Here is a 21,435-nt window from a genome sequence, read left to right on the forward strand (position 1 = left end):
GCCTAAAAGCAATGAAATGATTACCTATATCCTTAATTTAAATTCCCACTGACAGCTCAGACACTGTTGCAGCTGGAGGGGGCGAGCTGACCTTCACATCTATTGTCAGTGTGGAGACAGAGGGGAATTTTATTGACCAGAGAGGATAATATGCATTAGGGAAGCCAAGCAAGGATGCTCTGACCTATTGGAATTTAGTGTGGGGTCAAAGGGCACAGGATTAGCTCTGCACAGCATCTTAGTGTAAATGCCAGCTGTGTCCCTTTGTGTGCTCTATGCGGCCCTCCCCTGTCTCTACCTTGGGGACTGGCAAGGGAGGCCCTCTCAGCTGCTCTTTGCTTATCTCTGGCATTGAGAAGAGCGTGCCGCCAGCCCTCTCGGGGCTGCCACTTGAAAAACAGTGAAAACAACTGATTGCAACATCACAAATCCCAGAAATTCCATCTGCATATTTTCGGAGCCTCTGGTACACTGGGTCACTCCTTAGGGGGACAGTTTACTGTATTTGCCTTTAGAAACGAACCCTCGGAAATCACTTAAGGGAATGCCCAATGAACAATTCTGCTTTCTTCTCCCCTTCACCACCCCACCCCCACTCCCGCTAAGTGTCTCTGGAAAAGCTCCTCTCTGGGGACACTTGTTCCTGGTAACATCAAGCCCCAGTAATGCATGAGACTCTGGGGTATTTTTGTTGTTTATCTCTTTCATTGCTTTCCATGTACAGGGGGAGAGGGGCCGGCTCCGGGGCCCATTACAAGTTGGACAGATGTCCTGGGAACCAGAGGTCTCGGAGCCGCCTTTCCCTGCTGCAGAGAGACAGCGCTGTTCTAAGCAGCACTGACCCACGTGCTTGATGCATAGGGTCTCATTAGGGAGGTATTACTAGCTGCCCCATTTGATAGATGAAGACACTGTGGCACAAAAAGTTGTCACTTCCCAAGGTGATAGAGCACATACAGGTGCTGTGGTGTGGACCCAGCATTCTGACTCCAGAGTGTGTGCCCTCATTGCTTTCCCCCCGTCTCTCTGTTTTTCTCTGTTTCTGTCTCTCTTTCTCTCCCCTCGAAGCTGAGGCTCTTGGTGCCCCACCCGGATCCCCATTAGCAGGCAGTGCACCATCTCCTAATTACTCTCGGACTGGCCCCTTCCCAACTCCTGGCCTCCCCCACGGCCCAGCTGTTACAATCCCCTCTGTACCTCTTCTTCTAGGAGTAGCTCCTCCGTTCTTATCGAGACACGAGAGCACCCAGGTCAGGGCAGCATTCACCCGGACGGGGAGCAGCGGCAGCAGGAAAGCCTAGGGGAGATGAAGGGTACGTATCTGGTGCAGTGAATGCTCAGTGGACAAGACTGGTCATCAGTAAAGGCTGCAGGGACGGGGGAAGAGGTCAGCCAAAGGCATCTGACACTCTTCTGGAGCCTCCAAGACAATTTGGCAGGAGGGCTTGTGTGAACAGGTGGGTGCGAGAGGAACACGTGGGTTTATTCAAGCTAATGCAATTTCTTTTGAATCTATAACTGATGAGGCCTAGGGCCACACTGGTAACTTTTGCTGAGCAACACATCATCCTAAAATTTAGTGGCATAAAACAATCACCTTGTTTCGCTTGTATGTTCCACGAGTCGGGAATTCAGAGAGGGTGCAGCAGAGCTAGCTTGCCCTGCTCCATGATGTCTGCGCCTCAGCTGGGAACAGTCAGAGGTTGATGGTGACCTGATGCCGGGGGCTGAAATAGTCTGGAAGTGCCTTTGCTCACGTGTCTGGCTGTCAGTGTTGGCTGTCCTAAAAAAGGACAAAAGAGACCCAGGTGATCATCCATCTGCAGAACCCGTGGACGGATGGCAGAATGGGCCAAAAGGGAGCTAAGGACCTCGTTCATGGAAGGCACCAAACTAGGGGCAGACCAGTAGGATGGATGATTGAATCCAGACTCAAAATAGCCTTGATGTGCTGCATTCCTGTGCCAAAACCCAACAGATGGACTTCCTCGTTCCTCTTCCTGGGGTTCCCACCTTTTTTCAGGTCTACCTGTAGCAGCCTCCGATTCAAGCAGGATGTGGTATGAATATCTTGGAAATGGTTACGAGAATGGATGTGAAATTATAGTCACTAGGTCAAAGCCTATTATTGCTGGAAGGAAGCTTGGAAACTGTCTAAATCGGTCATTTTTAATAATTAGAAATGAAACATTTTCTCAAATGAAACATAAGGTTCAAGCCTGATGTTTAGAGCAGCACAGCTGATTTGATGGAAGCAGGGGTCGGGGGTTCATGTGTCTGCTCAGCCTCCCACCAGACACCTGTGTGCAGCCCTGGGGCTCTTTCTGATGAAGAGGACACCGAGTCCTAGAGAGACTAAATGACTTACCCAAAGCCACCCAGCTGGTTTTTGATGGAGATCAGAATGGGACTCAGGATTCTGACTCTCAGATCAGGGCTATTTCTACTTTTTAAATTACTGTTTTTCATTTCCATCACATAAATAGTGTATTCATTGTAGAAATTCAAAAAAATACAGACATACACAAGAAAATAAAAATCATCCTTAATCCCATGACCAAGAAATAGCCATTTTAAACATGCACATCATTCTAGTCTTTTATCTTTGTGTATATACTCATGGTAACCTAAAATAAACATTATTTTACAGCCTTGTTTTTCCTCTTCCTAATTTCATGTGAAGATTTCCCATGTCATTAATTTTTTATAGCATCATATTACTGGTTGCATAGCATTCAATCATAAAGAAGAATCATGATTTATTTAAAGAATCTCCTGTATTAAGATATTTTGTCTACTTCTTTTACTTCTTCCCTTTTGCAACTGTAAACTAAATTGTGGTAAACATGCTTGCAGATATATCTTCATGTACATCTGGGTTAATTTGATTATAATACATTCTTAGGAGTACATTTTTGCGTGAAAATGTATATGCATTTATTAAAGTCCTTTCATACCGTCTGCCAGGTTGGCTAGGCTTCCTTCCCCATAGCACTATGGTGCCTCTTCCTAGAAGATCACTCTGCATCTGCATGGTAGAGATGTTCACCCTTGGGAAGAGTGATGTTCAGTGTTTTGAGTTCTCTTTACAAGGTGGAACTATAGCAACACTGAGCTGGAAAGAACTTCAGACGCTGGATGGACCCTCTGTCTCTCTAGTCTAACTAATACAATCTAATCTGAGAGTGAGTGAAGTGAAGAGAAAAGTAATGACAGGAAAGCTGCAACGTGCTACCATTCCAGGGTCATTTATAAAAGTAATATGACTTAATTATAAAGAGATAAGCATTAGGATTTCTTGTTTAGCCTAAGCTTGGATTTAGGTATATCTGATTACGTGCAGAGGTCTGGTAGGGTATGTGAGCCAAGGGTATCTTAATAAGAGGAACCTAAGGAAACATAGGTGATTCAAGGACTTTGGAAGGAGGGGAAGATTCTGAATGCAAGCATGACCGTCTCCAGGCTTTTATTACTCGTTGTTTGTTGCCACTGTAGCAAATTACCATAAACTTAGGGGCTTAAAAAATACCTGTACTCTTACATTTTGGAGGCCAGAAATGTGAAATTAGTCTTATGGGGCTAAAATCAAAATGTAGGCAGGGCTGATTCCTTCTTGGGTTTCCAGAGGAAAATCCACTTTTTGCCTCTTCCAGCTCTTGGTGGCTGCTGGCATTTGTTGGTTTGTGGCCGCGTCACTGCAGTGTCTGCTTCCATGGTCACACCACCTTCTCCCCTCCTGTCAGCAAGTCTTTCCCTGCCTGCCCCGTTACCCTTACAGGGACACTTGTGATTACATTTAGGACCTGCTAAAATAACCCAGAACACTGTCCCCGTCTCAAAATCCTTAATTGTGTCTGCAAAGTCTCTTTTGCCATACGTGACAACTTCACAGGATCCAGGTATTGGAGCCTGAGGTTAACTTTGGGGGTCATTATTTGAGCTACAACAAGGCTCAGCTTCAAAGAACACATGCCTGAACCTTAGGTTAAGGAAGCTGTGATAAGACCGTCAAGGGGAAAGTACACTGAAAAAAGCCGTTTCATCCAAGTCTGGATGGCTGCAGACTAGCATGCGCCACAGGGAACAGAGGCAGGGAAACAGCAACAACAGGGCCTCAGTGGCGTTCATTGGAGTCACCGATGCCCATGGTACAAGCACTGTTGGCTCAAATACCAGTGTCCTTGGCCTTGGCCTCATTACCTGAGCTGGGAGGACAGTAGTAGAACCATGTGCGTTCACGGCTGTCCCTTCCCTGACTTGGCCACCTGCTGCCTTTGTTATTGCCAAAGAAATCTGGAGCAGAGAAGAGAAGAACTTTTGGAAATGTGGCCATGAGGACTAACAGTCAGAGCCAACGGAGACTACAGCTGTAAGAACCATTTGTGGATTTGAAGGGGGACAGATTTCCCACAGAATAAGTGTGTGAGGTCGAGCCAAAAGAACCCTGTGCTGAGTTTCTAGCTGTTAGCTGTTTCTATCTGCTGGACAGCGGGCCTGGGAAAGTGGGTTATGCAAACATGCCAGAGCTCGTGTGTCTATGGAGATCGCTCAAAGTCCACGTCTGCAGGGCGGCCCATGACCCAGAGGCAGCCACAGCTCAACGCTTCGGTCACTCCTTCTTGGGAGCTTCTTTAAGATTGTTGGCTCATCCTTCATAATATCCCCACTGATCACAAATGTTCATCACTCCTTAAGAGAGGAACTTATTTATTTTAAAACATCCAAAAATCTTTCAAAAACAAGTTTACCTAATAAAGTGTTTGATCAGATTCCTTTTTTTCTTTTTCTTTTTGATCAAAAGGAATTGTGGCTCCACACCAGGGGTAGGAAAACTGTGGCCCATGGGCCAAATCTGACCTGCTGCCTGTTTTTGTAAATAAAGTTTTATTGGTACACAGCCAGGCTCAGTCAGTTATATATTGTCTGTGGCTGCTTTTAGCCACCGCAGCAGAGTTGAGTAGTTGTAGCAGTGATTGTATTGCCTGTAGAGCTGAGAATGTTCGCTGTCCGGTTATGTGCAGAAAAGTCTTACTAATCCCTGCTTGGAGCCACCCACTCTACTATCTGCATTGCTTTCTTTCCTCCCTTTCTTTCTTTCTTTCCTTCTTTTTTCCCTTCCTTCTTTTCTTCCTTCCTTTTACAATTCTTTAAAAAAGGTAAAAACCATTCTTTGCTCCAGATCCATACAAAAACAGATCTATGACTATAGTTTGCTGACCCTAGTTTAATCTAAAGACTTGCTTGGCTTTCCCAGTGGAAATACAGATCCTTGATATGCAAAGAGGGGTCCCTGGAGCAGCAACATCGGCATCACCAGGGAGAAATGCTGAGTCCCAGGCCCCGGAATCAGACTTTGTGTTTTCACAAGACCCCTGAGCCCTCCCCAACCCATGACTCATCTGCACATTCAAGTCTGAGAAGCACTGACCGCTCTCCTAAGAAAGTTGAACCGAGGCTGAGCAGTGGCAACAGGTGACTGCTACACGGATTTCCTTGTGATGGTGGGAAATTGACTCTGACAGCATTTTCCATCAAGGAGATTACAAAATGAGTTGAGCAGTTATCATTTATCAGCTTGAATGTTTTCAGTGACAAATGAGAACTCTCCAACTCAATAGGCTTAAAGAATAAGGAAAAAAATATTACCTTACATAAAATGTTACAAAATAAGGTGGCTCTTGGGCTTGTTAGTTCTTTTTAAAACCATTCCTGGAAGACTCCCAATGGGCCGTCCCTCACATTTCATTGACTGGGACTAGCATCCATGTCCACCTCTAAACCAAGAAAAATGATATCTCCATCACTGGCTCGGGCCATTCAGGATGTATCTGTGACTCATATGGGGCAGAAGTGAATGCCGAAACCAGATCAGGTCCTAGCGGCAAGGAAGAAGGGCCACGGATATCCAGGTATCAGCGACAGCGTCTTTGGGGTGTTTGTGGAACTGCCTCAGGCCGCTGCATTTATGCCAGTACTTCTGTCAGTTTGCACCATTTCTTCTTCATCAGCCGTTTGAGAGCTCTACCTTAAAATAATTAACTGTAGTTGTTTATACATCTTGTTTTTTTAAAAAGGAAATGAGGAAAATTTTTAGTTAAAAAAAGGAAAATAGACCAAGCACAGCAGGAAAGGATTTTCATATTCAGACTTCTGATGGAGTGTGACCAGAGGCAAAATAAAGAAAAAAGGACACTTGACAGAATCCTTTATTAAAAAAGGTCTTATTTGTTTTGTGTTTGGACAGCAGAGCTCCCTTTTCCAAGGCCTGAAGCTGGAGGTCAGACTGTATCAACCAGGATCACTTGAATTTCTGGCATTATGATACTTAAGCCCTGGGGTACACATTTAAATTGTCACATTTGGTCTGCCTCACAATGACATTCTCCGGCGAGGAAAGAAAAATCGAGTGTGTGGTCGGTGTGAAAGGATAAAACCAGACACTCTTGCCAGTCATACAAGAAAGTTGGAATTTTTTTTTCACACTTAGACTTGTTTTCCTTCATCAAGGCAAAATACCAAATTCATTCTTGGTCTCCTAAGAACAAGGGCCAGCACGGGGTGAAGCAGAAGGCAGTTAATTACGCCCAGGGCTGTGTCCATCCCCTACTGATGACGCCAGTGTTTGTTAGGTAAGGGTGGACAATCCCGAACCCCCAGGCGCCACAGCCAGTGAATGGCAACCCTCTCTTCAGAGCTCTGTTTAACAAGGGGGCTCTCCAGCCACCCTCGGCCCCCTGCCTTGCGGCCCGCCCCTCTGTTGTGCTAGGGGGCAGTGGGTGGTTTTGTACTGGCTTTATTTGGTTACTGAATGAATGGTTTCCTCGTGATTTCTTTTGTCCCCATTTTATTAGTAATCTTCCTGTGCAGAGGAGTTTTGGACAAGTGTGGATGCTGGAAGGAGGTTATATTACAGATTTCACAGGCTTCAGAATGGTCATGCTGGCACGTCCCTAGTCTCCAGTAGATTTTACTCTTAAAGCCTGGCTGTTTTTGAACATTCTTCTTGGATTTTACAACAGAAAGAGCATTTACCACAATTGAGAGTCTTAGAGCTGCCAGCGCCTACATTGGGCCCTTTAAATGCAATAGCTCATTTAATGCTCTCAATCGCCTTTCACAATGAATAGTGTTAACTGCATTTAAAATAGGAGCAACTGAGGCTCAGAGAGAGAGGCGGTGACTTGTTCATGGTCACACAGCAAGTAGGTGGGAAATCCAGAGTTAAAACCCAGCTTTAATCTACACTGAAGTCTGTGTTCTTTACTGCCCATGGCTCCACCCTGTTCTTTGGTTTTATTTATGACATGTTTGCAGCCTCCTAAGGAAGGAGGGATTTGGAGAGAGAGTGAACCCAGGCACAGAGGCTAAAGGCTTGGAAACCACAGGCTCACAGCCCGCCCTGCGGGTGGTGAGCAAACCAGGAAACAGACCTCACTTCTGTGCTCGTAGCCTGCACAGTGTCATTTGGGGCATGTTCCTGTTCCTCCAGGATGGAGACATTTATTTACTCATCGCTGTATTCGCAGAACAGACACAAACAGCACCAAATGCATTTGAATGGATGGAGAGGAGGTAGGAGGGGGATGTCACAGCAAAGGAGCAAACCCCACTTTTCTCTCTCTTTTTTTAAGTAGCCACAGCATATTATTTTCAACTGGAACCTCAACTTTTAAGTTGTTGCTGTGTGACATTGGGCAACATGCTAAACATCTCTGAGTTTTAAAAACAATAGTGTCAACCATGTAGGTTTGTTTAGAGGATTAAATAAAATGGGACAAGGAGTATAAAGAGTCTAGCTCTGTCTCTGGAGGGGCGAACTTTTTATAAATGGTGGCTATCACCATCATCACCATCATCACCATCACCATCACCATCATCATCATCATCACCATCATCACCATCATCACCATCATCACCATCATAGCATCATCACCATCATCATCATCATCATCATCACCGTCATCATCACCACCATCATCACCATCATCATCATCACCATCATCATCGTTGTCACCATCATCATCATCGTCATCGTCATTATCATCATCACCACCATCACCATCATCATGATCATTATCATCACCATCGTCATCATCATCACCAGCATCATCATCATCATTGTCATCATCGTCATTATCACCAGCATCATCATCATCATCGTCATCATCGTCATTATCACCAGCATCATCATCATCATCGTCATCATCGTCATTATCACCAGCATTATCATCATGGTGTTTTGTCAATGTTGGGCATAGTAACCTCAGGTCTGTTTCTAATAGCGTGAGGCTCTTGGCTCTGGACATGGGAACCTTGCTACCTTGCTCTGTTTCCTTAAGGCAAGAAGACTTGTTGTGTTTCCTGACTCCCAAGAAAGGAGTTTCATGTCACTTGACCTCATCGCTCTTCAGGGAGCTGGCCTGGAATCCTGACCATGGCGTGCAGGGCTTCCATGGGTTTCTATTTCCCACACTATTGCCTCTTTCTCAGCTCTGTGACATGTGGGTTGCCTGTGCTCTCACTTTTCATCTACCAAAGCACCCTTATTTCAAGAAACAAACATCAGAATATTCCCCTTCCAGGTAATATGGAAACTAACTAGTGTTTTCCCCAATGAGTATTTTAAAACCAGAGATTTGTATGGCTCACTCAGAACCATTTTACCAGGAGAGGCAGCCGCAGGGAAAATGACTTAAAAGGACACGTGAAAGATGGACTCAGCCTGTCTTCGTGGTAACAGAAATATTGCTATTATTAATATCATGCACTTAGAGAGTGCTGCTTTCCCAAGGAGCTCAAAGCATTGCACATATATTATCTTATTTCTCCTTGCCACATGCAAGGGAGGTGAAAGACAGGAATAGGCAATCTTTAGGGGGAAAAAAAAACTGTTTACTGCATTTGGGTAGAACTAGAACCAGGCCAAATCATCCCTGTCTGGTAGAAAGAGAGCTAATGAGTCGTATTCCTGGGAGCCCCTGACTGGCTGTTAATCTTGTAGAATGTGGGGGGAGGTAAGAGCTCCCTTTGTGTGAGACACCTGCCCCCACGCCTCGGGAGAGAGCCAGTGCCCGGAGTCTCTGGGCCACTCAGCAGTCTTCCACACCCAAGGCTGGCCTGGGGTCCCCACTTCCTCTTGGGTGGGCAGCTGAGTCCAGAGCCTTCCCCTTGGCATCTTACTGATGCTATGGGGATGTGGTTGGTGACCTTTCCCAAGGGTGTTTGTGCAGTTCTGTTGGTAGAGTCAAGAGTGTTCCCCATTACCCAGGACCTCTCCCTCTGAAAGATGATGGATACATTTAGGCTGTGGAAGGTGCACTAGGTTGGGGTCTCCCCCTGCCCCCTAGCAATGGGAACTTCTCTACAGATTTGTATCCCTAAGAAGCTGTCCCCGAGGACGGACGTTTGTCTCGTGCTCCACACCCTCAGCCTTAGTTCTAATCCAGAGCATGTCACACTTCCATCCACCCTAACTGAAGGTCCTCCCAATGCAGCGCTAACAGTAAAGGGCTACAGCCCCACATTTACATAAACGTGCTGCGTCTGAACTGGGGCTTAGTGGAGGCATTATTCTCATCTTTGTAGGTGATGGGAACTTCAGATAAAGCTAGAGACATTTAGGGGATAAGTAAAACCCTGCAAGGGCTAACCCAGTGCTATGTGGTAGGGATGTCTTCAGAAGTCAGATTCTTTCCATTTTTTTTCTTTTTTACTGTATATTATTACTGAGGTTTTTTTTTTTTTCATATGACAATAGTCATTTAGGGTTTTTTCTTTTCTATTTATTTATTTTTATTGGAGTATAGTTGATTTATAATGTTGTGTTAGTGTCCGGTGTATAGCAAAGTGATTCACTTATACACACACACACACACGCACACACACACAAAATATATATTCTTTTTCAGATTCTTTTCCATTATAGGTTTTACAAGATATTGTGTATAGCCCCCTGTGCTATACAGTAGGACCTTGTTGTTTATCTATTTTATATATAGTAGTGAGTATATGTTATTCCCAAACTCCTAATTTATCTTCCCCCCCAACTCCAATTCCTTTCCCCTGTGGTAACCATAGTTTGTTTTCTACATTTGCAAGTCTATTTCCTGTTTGTAAATAAGTCCATTTGTAGCATAATTTTTAGATTCCACATATAAGTGATACCATATGATGTTTGTCTTTCTCTGCTGACTTACTTCACTTAATATGATAATCTCTAGGCCCATCCATGTTGCTGCAAATGGCATTATTTCATTATTTATGGTTGAGTAATATCTCATTGAATGTATATATACCACATCTTTTTCTAGTCACCTGTCAGTGGACATTTAGGCTGTTTCCATGTTTTGGCTATTGTACACAGTGCTGCCATGAACGTCGGGGTGCATTTATCTGTTCAAGTTAGCATTTTCTCCAGATATATGCCCAGGAGTGGGATCAGTGGATCATAAACTCCATTTTTAGTTTCTCAAGGAACCTCAATATTGTTCTTCATGGTGGCTGTACCAGTTTGGATGTCAGATTCTGACAGACTGGAATTTCAGATCTCAGGTCCACATGCACTTATCCCTACATCCTTGAAAAGTTCTCTCATCTTTCTAAGTCTCAGTTCCCTTGTCTGTAAAATGAAAACCACGACATAGATTGAGAAGGGTGGCTATGAGGCATAAAAGGCACATGACACCCTCTCCCTCAGGAAGGGAAGCTCAGGGTAAGACTGTGGGAATCTTTATCTCCAGTTCCAAGAAATGGCTAAATTGGGTATATCCCTTCAGGAAACTCCAGGAAAATTCTAGTGGTTCATAACTATTTATTATAAAAATGTTTTTTATTTGTTCATTCAATCACTGAGAGAATAAATATTTAGTAAACTTTGGGCACTGGGCTAAATATTACGGACTCCGTGACGGAAAAGGACAAAATCCCTGCCCTCAGGGATGCTGCCTTTGGTTGATTTTTCCCTCCCCAGTTGGGGATATAAAAGCCTCAGGTGGCCGGAGCTGAGTTGCTGTCCGTAGAGCAGTAAGAGGAAACAGCAGACTACTCCTCTGAGCTGACATAGCCCGTGGATTCAGCAACTCCAACCACACCAATTACAGAGTCTTCTGTCAGGGCTGACCTTTGAGGAGACTGCCTCAATTATGAAAGGTCAGCATCTCCTGGTTCTGGCACAAGCAAGTCCTGAGTGAGGCGGTAAAATAGAGCCAAAAAGCCCCATGGAGGTTCTTTGCCTCTGACACCCAGCAGTGACCTCAGGCGATCAGACATCTTTGGAACATATCTATTAAATAGCTCTGGCACACAAAGTGTGTGCTGGAAAATTAGCGCTTACATCTTAATAGAAGTGAGTTGTGTGGGCTTTTTTGTTAACAATTCAAAGTAGGTTTTCAGAGCTGGTGAGTGGTTACTCCTCAGTGACTCAATCCTAAGGGTCATGTATTACTCCATACGAAAGTTAAGGTGATATTGTTTACGGTAAGGTTGGGTAGCTTTTCCAGAACTCATTCCTCCAGGTAGGAGGGGAAGTGGGCAAGGACATTCTGTATCAGGTTCCGGATTTTCCTCTTGCTGCCTTGACACAAACTCCAGTAAGAGAAGTGACATCCCCCGGCGTTAGCGTGAGGATAGCAGGGACCCCGGACTAGACACAGCTCCCTGTCATGATGCTGCATCTTTGTGGACTACAAGACTCCATCTCCCCACACCCAAAGAGCAGGACGCAGACCAGGTTAAATGTTGCCTTCAGAGGGACAAGACGGCGGAGGAGAGTCCAGAGAGAATGGCAAGCTGGGTCAGACCCTCAGTGGTTCTGCGGACGTGGCTTTCCACCTGCATAGCTTCTTCTACGAACCAAATCCAGCCCTGTGTTCATGCCAGTCACAGAGAGATGTCCCCTGTGTCACTGGACAGGATAACTGGTTTATTCTCAGGCCAGAGGCACACAATCAAACCAGGAACTAATTTTGAAGAACGTTTTCACATAGTTCAGATCTCCTTGTCAGGGAGGGGTCTGGAATTCCTAACTTTTGTGCCCTAGACATTTGTTTGTTTTTTAACTCCAGTCGTCAGCAGAAGATCTTTTGATAAAGCACTATTATCAGAATTCTTCACTCGCTTTTCTAAGAGTAATGCTGGTAGCAGGACCCTTTCCGACATGGTTAAATACCTGTATTGCCTGTTGGATAGTCTTCCAATGTATAAAACTTGGACTTTTCAGAACATAGAAAAGAGTGTTTAGTGCTCACTTCCGCAGCACATATACTAAAATTGGAACGATTCAGAGAAGGTAAGCAGGGCCCCTGCGCAAGGATGACACGCAAATTTGTGAAGTGTTCCATATTTTTAAGTAGATAAACAGCAAGTTTATACTGTATACCACAGGGAACTATGTTCAGTATCTTGTGGTAACTTGTGGTGAGGAAGGGTATGGAAACGAATATATGTATGTTCGTGTATGACTGAAGCATTGTGCTGTACACCAGAAACCGATGCAACATTGTAAACTGACTACACTGCAATAAAAATATATATATATATACAAAAAAAGGGAAAAGAGTATTTAATTTGGGGTCACAAGGTCTACTGATGGGTTGAAATCCTTATAATTCCATGCAAGCCATCCTGGACATGGACGTTTTTCTAGGGGAAGGAGCTGGTGTTCTCTGCAGATTCTCAAAGCGGTCAGTGACCTAGAACATATTCAGAACCACCGATCTAGACAACATTTCCTTACCTCTGGTAGATGCTAGGTGACTGACAGAGATGAAAGTTCAGTTGTAAGCAGAGAGAGAAGCAGTAGGGGAAGATTTGTCAACAGTGAGAGACAGTGATTCTCAGCCCTCGGAAAGTATTAGCGTTATCAACACGGGCCTGGGGCCGGGCCCAGGACAGAGCAGATTTGAGTTTTTGTGCCTGTGTCCTGACCTCCCAATGGACGTCATCTCACCATTCTGTGCTGAGCATCGTATGAAGATTTGTCCAGAGAAGCACCTCACTTTGATCACACATAAATTGTAACTTCACAGGCTTCTCATGGCCAGCAAGTAGGGAAACCTTGCAAATTTAAATTATTTTGTATCCTGGCCAGACACGGTTTTCCTTTCCCTGTAGCAGAGGAGTACCATTCCTGCTACCTGATCTTCAGGGTAGCGAGGTGTAGACTGCTGAAAAGCACAAAGCAAATGAGGAAAACTACCAGAACTCAAATAATCCAACAAGAGGCTATGGAGAAAAGAAATAATTCATAAAATAAAAGAAAATTGCTTAAAACCTCCCTAAATCATAAACTCAGAGAGATTAGAAAATATACTTATAGAAGATTTGAATGCTATAAAAAGAAACACTCAGAGAACTAGGAAAAAGTCTCCGACTCGTTAGAACACAATTGCCAAAAGTTAAAAAAAAAAATCAATGAGAGGATTAGAGCTAAATAATTTCTCAGAAAATAAAGGAAAAAGGCAGAGATGGGGGAGAATGCAAGAAACGTTAGGAGCCGTAGGGACAGGACACATCCAAGGAGTTCAGACTGGATGAATACGCCTCCTAGAAAGAAGGAATTGAGGGAAAGTAAATAATAAGAAAAGAGATTTTTCTCAGAGCGGAAATACTGGGATCTCCCAAACGAAAGGGCACACCAAGTGCTGACTCCAAATAATGGATAGAAACTCTCATCTAGACAGAGGTGTGGGAATTCAGAATGCCAGGGATGAAGAGATCTCCAAACCTTTCTGAAATTATTTTTTAAACATACGAAGGAACAAGAATACGACTGACAGCATTCTTCTCAAAAGCAACTTGGGGTGCTAGAGGACAACAGAACCAGACACTTCAAAGCTTTGAGGAAAAGAATGTTCAGCCTAGGATTTTTGCCCATTCAAGTGGGAGGTGAGAACAGAAACCTTTTTAGATATCAAAGACACAGAAAATGTGTATCTCATGACTGGCAAGGTGAAGTATCAGACTGAGGAAAGTGCACAGGGAGGGGTGGCTGAACATAACCGGGCAGTTGCCAAAATTAGGCCACAGCTTAGGCTGGAAGGACACCACTCCCCGCCCCGGAGCTGGCTGGCTGTGCAGCCGGTCTCACTGCTGCCGCCGCTGGCCCTGGACACTGCTGTCTTGGAGTCCACAGAAACTCAAGACTCTGGCAGCTGCCACCAACACCACCATCCCACCCAGAGCAAATACTCTGTGGTCCCTGGTTTTCTGAATCACTGGTTCTCAATTCAAAGTTCTGAGTAGGGAAATCTGATGAGCAAATCCTAGGTAACATGTCCATGACCATGGATGCAGAGGAGATCAGGAAAGCAGGTTGTAGGCATTTTGAGCTTCCAGTAAAGGAACCTGGGCTTTGACCTCCCCATCCACCAAAGACTTACCCAGCAGGAAATTCCCAGCATAGTAAAAGAGAGTTCAGATTCTGAGTAGAAAAATTTACAAATGTCTTCATAAGATAACTTGGGCATATTTGGTCATATCAGAAAGGCTAAAATCCAAACTAAAATGAAGAATAAAATTAGAAACTCTAAGAAAAATAAACGAACAAAAGAGAAGAAGCAGAATGGTCTCACTACGAAACAAAGTACAATGTTGTTTGAGTTTATGTAACTGAGTATAAATGGAATAAAACGCTTTTAACTCTGATGCTAGAAATTTATCTACCAATGACTGAGCAATCATGAGACAAGACCTGCAAAGAAAGAAGTGCGATCCTGGCATGCTGTTCGATATAACAATGAACACAATTTACACAATCCTAATAATGTACGCAGGTTTTGTTGTATTAGATGTTTACTGTCAATTTGCAGACTAAGTACATTTGCTTGTGGTCGCCAAGATGAATGTAAACGTAAACCACATTGTCAGCACCAAAGTGCAGGTGACGAAAGGGGGAATGCAGGGGGGAGGAGAAAAGGTGGAGGAAAGAGTAGGACGCCAATATCTTTATTTTACAAATACAGTATCAAGAAAGATATTGGAAGTCAGTGGGGCAAGAAATAGCATATTTAAAGCTGCAAGGAGACATGTTGGACATTTAACTATCAAATGCTAGGAGCAGAAGAGAAGGGGCCAGCATAAGTGACCCAGATCTTTATCTTTTATTTTTGGAAGTCAATAGAAAAACTTCTGAATTTAATGCTCTCCATCATTATCTCCTGAGTTGCTATTATGCATGTATGTAACTTTGATAAACGTTAAATTAGAAGTAAATAAATAAGCATCTTTGAAAAATAACCAGGATGCACTTATTTATTTGTGTCCTTAGTTGCATGAGTAGGAGAAAAAGTGGCCCTGTGATATTAAATACGGATTAGAAACCAGGATTATTTAAAAATTAGTTTGTTACATTTTCCTTCTTTATTTTTGTCATGTATACAACTAAAGAGCGATGATTTATTTTAATGTTACTGAAAATTATTCCAATAAAGATGTGTAAGAAACATTTTACATGTGTAGTATATGTGAGCTCAGTGTGGAATACATAACAGGCTTTCAGATTCCTTTTGGCAAGTCTCGATGTGCACGGAGCTATTTTCTGTTTCTGCTTTTGGTGTTATTACCTCCTGAAGTTCAGTTTTAGAAAATCATCATTAGCAAAGATCTGCAACAGAAAACTGTATTTTTAAACTAAGTGCCTTACTCTGACAGTTGTTGAGTTCTGCAATTAATTCCTGTCTGAAGATCAGTGGATTGCATAGATGGCAGATCAACCTTGACGCGATGGAACAAATACAACATTAGGGAAATCCTAACAATGGAGTAAAATTGACAATAACTTGAGGTCCGTGCGCCTGCTTTGAAACACTTTTCCTCTGTCCTGCTTCATACTTGACTAGTCCTGATTGTGTCTCGACGTGCTTTGTAACCGTTCACAGGCAATTTGGAAGCTTCATTTATAAAAAAAATTTACTTAAGAGATGTGAATGTGCAAAACATGGAGAGCATCGTTAGCCTGAAGTGTTTAACACAGTGCAGGAAACGGTACCATAAGCGTTCTGAGATTTGGGGATAACTCCTGTGGCTTGAGTATGAGGTAGGTGACAGGAGGTGGGTGTAGAAAGGGGAGCAGGTCTGCTGAAAGCACGGGGGTAGGGCAGCATTCTGTCTCCAGAAGACATGAAAATCTGGATTTGGGAATAGTAGCTCACTAAAGAATCTGATGGAGGACCAATGCAGACAGGAACCAAAGTGATGAGCTGGGGCAGCTTTGCAATAAGAACTTCCGACTTGGCAGCCAATATAATGGGCCCACAAAGAGTGCCTCCTTATGCATACAGGGTGGTATGTGCCTTTTTAATCATCAAAAGTCCTCTGTGGACCACCGTCTGACTGGGTCCTCGGACGGCTTCCTTCTTCCCACAAATCATTCCTTGTGGCGCTGAAAAGACACAGTAGGCTTCGATGCTGGATTTCCTGGGAAGTTAGTAAGCTTCTTCTGTGTAGCACAGTGTGAGAGGTTTAGGAAGGACCCTAAGCATGTCTGGGCAGGAACTTACTCTTCTTATCAACTAGAAACACAAAAGAACCCAATTTTTACAAGCTCCCCAGAGGTTCATGCCTATGGTGAGATGCTGTCTAAAATTCTCACTTTTATGTGATGCCTCCTCTTCAGCGCCGTGTGCAGAATTCTTAACCATGTCATAAACAGTTGAGAAGAAGCTCTGAAGGCAAATCCAAAGCTTGCTGGGTGGTGTCAGTGCCTCCAGGCTTAGTCCTGTGACATTCAGGTGAGCACGTGTTCCCTGGGTCATAAAGTTAGGCTATCCTGGGGACTGCAGGACTGACACAGAGGCTGCCCATTCTCACCTGGGAGGAGGGTCACGACCATTATTAGCCACTTCTCACCTCCCCTTGACCTCCACCCCGCCCCCAACACTTTTTCATCCTAGTGTGCACAGCTTGCTAAAAACATGCTAAACTGAGTTCTTGATCTTTCTCTCCACAGCTCCTTCATCTGCCTTCTTCCATTCAGTGACTGTATCTTCTTCTTTCCAGGTTCTGAAGCCCCCCAAATCCTTGCTCTCTGATTTTTTTTTCATCACACACTCTCTTCAATCTATTCCACGTTCTACAGAATTTCTTTTTTGACTTCATCCACTGTCCACATTCCCATTCCTTCAAATCTAAACATCTAGACAGAAATAGCCTCACTTGTCTCCCTGCTTCTTTTCTGGGACCCTGGCAGTCCGTTCTACTCACGGCTGTGAGAATGATCTAAAGAATCAAAAAACAAAAGCAATAGATTTCATCACATCGCTGGTGAGATCAAAATCCTTCAATTGGCAGTTGGTATCTTAAAGTCCAAATTTCTTAACATGATTTACAGCAATCTGTAATGTGCCCCTGGACTCCTTCTCCAGTCTCATCTTGGCCCATTCTCCTCCTGATTTCCACAATTCAACTCCTTTGGTCTTTTGTTCATTTAGTTGAATGTGGCGAACCTCTCTCTCACTTTGAGGCCTTTACATGCTGAAAAGTTCTTTCGCCCAGTCTCACCTGGTTGAATCTGTTCTACCTTCCAGATCTTTCCTTTAATATCACTTCCTTAGAGATACTCTTTATGACTCTCTCTGTAAACTCATATATGTGGCTGACACTGTATTTTCATAGGACAGCATTGTCTGGGGGCAAGTGGCTACTTACAGACATGACAAATGCAAGGCTAGTCTAACCCATGCTCTAGCCTTGCGTGCAAGTGCCTTTCCCCAGTCCTACCAGCCCACGTCCCTTGCTCTCTGCATTTTGTAACATGTGTTGGCCCTGTTCTCACTAAGGTCGGACCAAATCCCCAACTCTTATATGGCTCCTGGGTTGAGTAGGCAGAACTCAGAATCACATGTTTGAAAACTCTCCAATGATGATGCAGAAATTGGTCCTTGGTATGGTAAGCCCCATCCATTCAAACACTCAACGATTTTTTAAATAGCTACTTCATGCTAGGTGCTGTGCCAAGTATTAGGAGTAGAAAGTGAACGAGATGAAATGGCCTCCTGCATGGAGCTCATACTCGACTAGAGAGACAGACGTTGCACAAGCACACACACACATACATGTCTCCTCCCCCACCACACACGCGCACATGCGATCACATGTCGGTACAAGTCATGATAAATTCTATGGTGAAAATTGTATGACTGGAGAATCTATGATTTTAGAATTTCTCATAACTGTATTTTAAAAGGTTAAAGTGGGTGGGCGGCTGTATAGCTCAGTAGCAGAGTGCATGCTTAGTGTGCACAAGGTCCTGGGTTCAATCCCAGTAACTCCATTAAATCAATCAATCAATCAATCAATCAATCTAATCCCCCCCCAAAAAAGCTTAAAAAATAATAAATAAAAATATAGAAAGTTTAAAATGATTAAATTAATTTTAATAAAATGTTTTTATTTACCCAACATATCCAAAATATGACTTTTCAACACGCGATCAATATAGAAAATTAGTGAGTTTTTCACATTCTTTACATTCTTTTTATACACGTCTTCAAAATCCACTGCGTACTTTACACACATAGCACATCTCAATTCAGACCAGCCGTATTTCAAGTACTCGATAATCACATATGGCTAATAGCTACCATGTTGGACAAAGGAGCCTTATAGGTTCTTATTGGTGCTGACCATGAACTTGTCCTAATTTTCACACAGTGGGATATGACCCCTCATGTAGGGCGTGACTCCTTGAGTGACACACTCCTGACAACTTTAATCCCACTCACGGCTGAAGGTGGTGGGTGAAACTGACGTGTGAAAGAGGAGGCTTTTGTGCGGCTCCAGAATATAGAACAGAAACTGAATTTCAAGGAGGCCGACGGCACTCAGAATTTTAAACAATGAGAACTTTCAGGAAACAAATGAGATGCCTCGTCTTGCACTTCTTGTGATTAGAAGAGCCAGAGGCCGATGCCCGCGTGGGCTGGGATTCAGTAATTCAGCACAGACTCCTATCAGATGATCTCTCAAGTTCCTTTGAATCATGAGATTCTGTAATTGAATTAAGCTTGAAACATTCTTCCAACAAAACATAGTATTTTTTTCTTCTTGGTCTTTTTTGGCTTTCATTTAGAAGGCATTCAAAAATGCTTTTGAAAGCATTTTATTTTCAGAGAGAACAAATTTTCATCTATAGCTACACACACAAAGAGAATTTGAGAACTGAGGCAACCACTTGAAAACTTTGAGAGGAAAAAATTATGAAAGCCTTTTCGGAGGGATAAAGGAGAAACAATCTCTTTAGCCCTTATTTCCCGACCAGATTTGTTAGTATAAATTAGACCTAAATGAGTTTTTACCCTACACGGCATGTTGGATGCATCCACAATCTAATTTGACTGAATGGTGTATTTTAGTGACGGCAGCTTGTTTTTTAAATGAAATTCTAACTACACATTTGTATATGAAATTAGATAATATTTACGAATGGACAGTTTTTCTGTACTATAGAGCTCAGTAGGCCTGGGAAATGCTGACGACTTACAGTCCCTTCGCTCAAAATTTAGATCAATACGTTATGCTTCCTATTTGTTGCCCGGAACGACCTTAGTGATGTCCGGGTCGAGTTGTTGCTGAGCGCCGGCCTCCCTAATGCCGGGAAGATAGGACTCAGCCCAGCCCAACTGCTAGGGGTTCCCCCTGCTTTTAACCAGGGAGACAAAACAATTAACTGTATTTTAATGGAAGAACATAGAATTGTTAATACAGAGAAAAATGAGACCATCATTTTGCAAACATCAATTCATTTTCATTTGTTTTTTGAATGACTAAGGTTAAGATCATGTCTACAAATCTGCAATTTCTCTTTAATTTTGGTATTTTCACTGTGATATATTTTCAACATGAAAAAAGTGCTTTCTATGTTTGTGGGTAGTTTGTTATTAACTCTACTCAGATCCAGTGTCCGTGTTCTTCACATCTTTCATTCAGAACCTCCAGCCCTAGAATGCGCACACACACGCATACACACTCACACACACACACACACACGCACTCACACACACACACACACGCACCCACAGACCAGCAGAATAGTCCGCTCTGTTAAGGCAGCCCATTTGCGCTCCTTGCCCCTAGGTGGGGTAACAGTGCCTCTGGTTCACTTTATCTCTTCCCAGCCTCTTCCTGTGCTGTCAGTTATCAGATTCCCCTAAGACTAAGTTCAAAGCCTCTAGTTCTGTGCTCAAAGAGTAGCTTAGACCGTGGAGAAATCTACATGGTGCTAAATGGTATCCTTGTCCTGTTTAGAAAGAACTTCATTCAGGTAAAAAAGGAAAGCCGTTTCCTTTTTAAATTCTTCAGTGTTTAATGCACTTACCTATTCATTCGTTCATTTAGTAAACATTATTCCTGAACACCTACTCCATGCCAGCCACCATATGAGCAGAGTAAACCCATTCCATACCCTTACTTAGACTGCACAGAAGCAGGGCACACGTTCGTCAACATACCAACTTGACTGCAGCATAAGAGATTAACGGACAAGTGTGCAAAGTTTCACGTCACGGGCGTGCTGGGGAGGGAGTGACTGGCTTGGCCCCACTCTCAGAAGAGATGGGATTTGTACCAGGCTTGCAAGAATGTTGTGCACTTCTGGCACTTGGCAGAGGGTGGGAGGCTGCAGCCCAGGCAGGGTGAACAAATCAGAAAAGCGCAGGCATGTGTGGGGAGCGACAGGTGCTGTGGAGTGACTGAGTAGTTGGGAGTCGAGGCTGCAAAAGCCAAGAGTGGGCAGGTTATGAAGAGCGTAAGCGCTGGATCTGCCCCGGGAGCTTTCATGCCGCCCTCTCCTGACCTCCCGAATATTTCAAACTTCTAAGTCTTGAAGATGGAGATAGAGTCTTCTGGAATGTGGGACTGAAAAATATAAGAAACCATCAGTCTACATCTTGGTGGCGGTGGCCTTGGTGGGGCTCCCTCTTCTTCCTCCTCCTCCCCCTCCTCGTCCTCCTCCTGTCTCCATAAAATAGCAAGAATGCATTTTTTCGTTAATAATTTTGCAAACAATAGTGCATAGAATGCCTAGACGTGGAGATGTTCGGGTGCCACTCTGTACTAGTTTTCTACTCAAAAACAAAATGCCGTTATCTCATAGACCTAAAATGTTAATGAGCTGAGCCTCTGTGCCCACTGGGGGCCACGCACGGGCCAGCCCTGCCGTGGAGAGCTCTGGGACTGCTGAGTAGAATGTCAGAATTCAAGTGACCTCAAAGGCCTATTGTGACCAAGTGTCCCTTGGCATGAATGGCGATGTTCATGCTCAGGCCTGTGTCCACAGAAGAAAGAGCTGGCCCACCACCCCTAGATGATTATGTAGTCCTTGCAAACCAGCAGGGCCACGGGCTTGTTGTCTCCTGAACTGAGGCTATGATTCCATGGGAAACGAGGAAAAGCGAATGTGACATCCGTGCCCTGCACAGGTTGCCATATCTGAAGAGCCAC

At 43.8% G+C, this 21,435-nt stretch overlaps 1 non-coding gene across 1 annotated transcript; it reads left to right on the plus strand.

Annotated features, from left to right (window-relative positions):
* Nucleotides 1-12,237: 12,237 nt before the first annotated feature.
* Nucleotides 12,238-12,344, plus strand: LOC116664622. The gene has a single exon (XR_004321140.1). It is a non-coding gene; the product is annotated as a U6 spliceosomal RNA (small nuclear RNA).
* Nucleotides 12,345-21,435: the final 9,091 nt, after the last annotated feature.

This window comes from Camelus ferus, chromosome 6, assembly GCF_009834535.1.
Source record: "Camelus ferus isolate YT-003-E chromosome 6, BCGSAC_Cfer_1.0, whole genome shotgun sequence".
Classification (NCBI taxonomy): Eukaryota; Metazoa; Chordata; class Mammalia; order Artiodactyla; family Camelidae; genus Camelus; species Camelus ferus.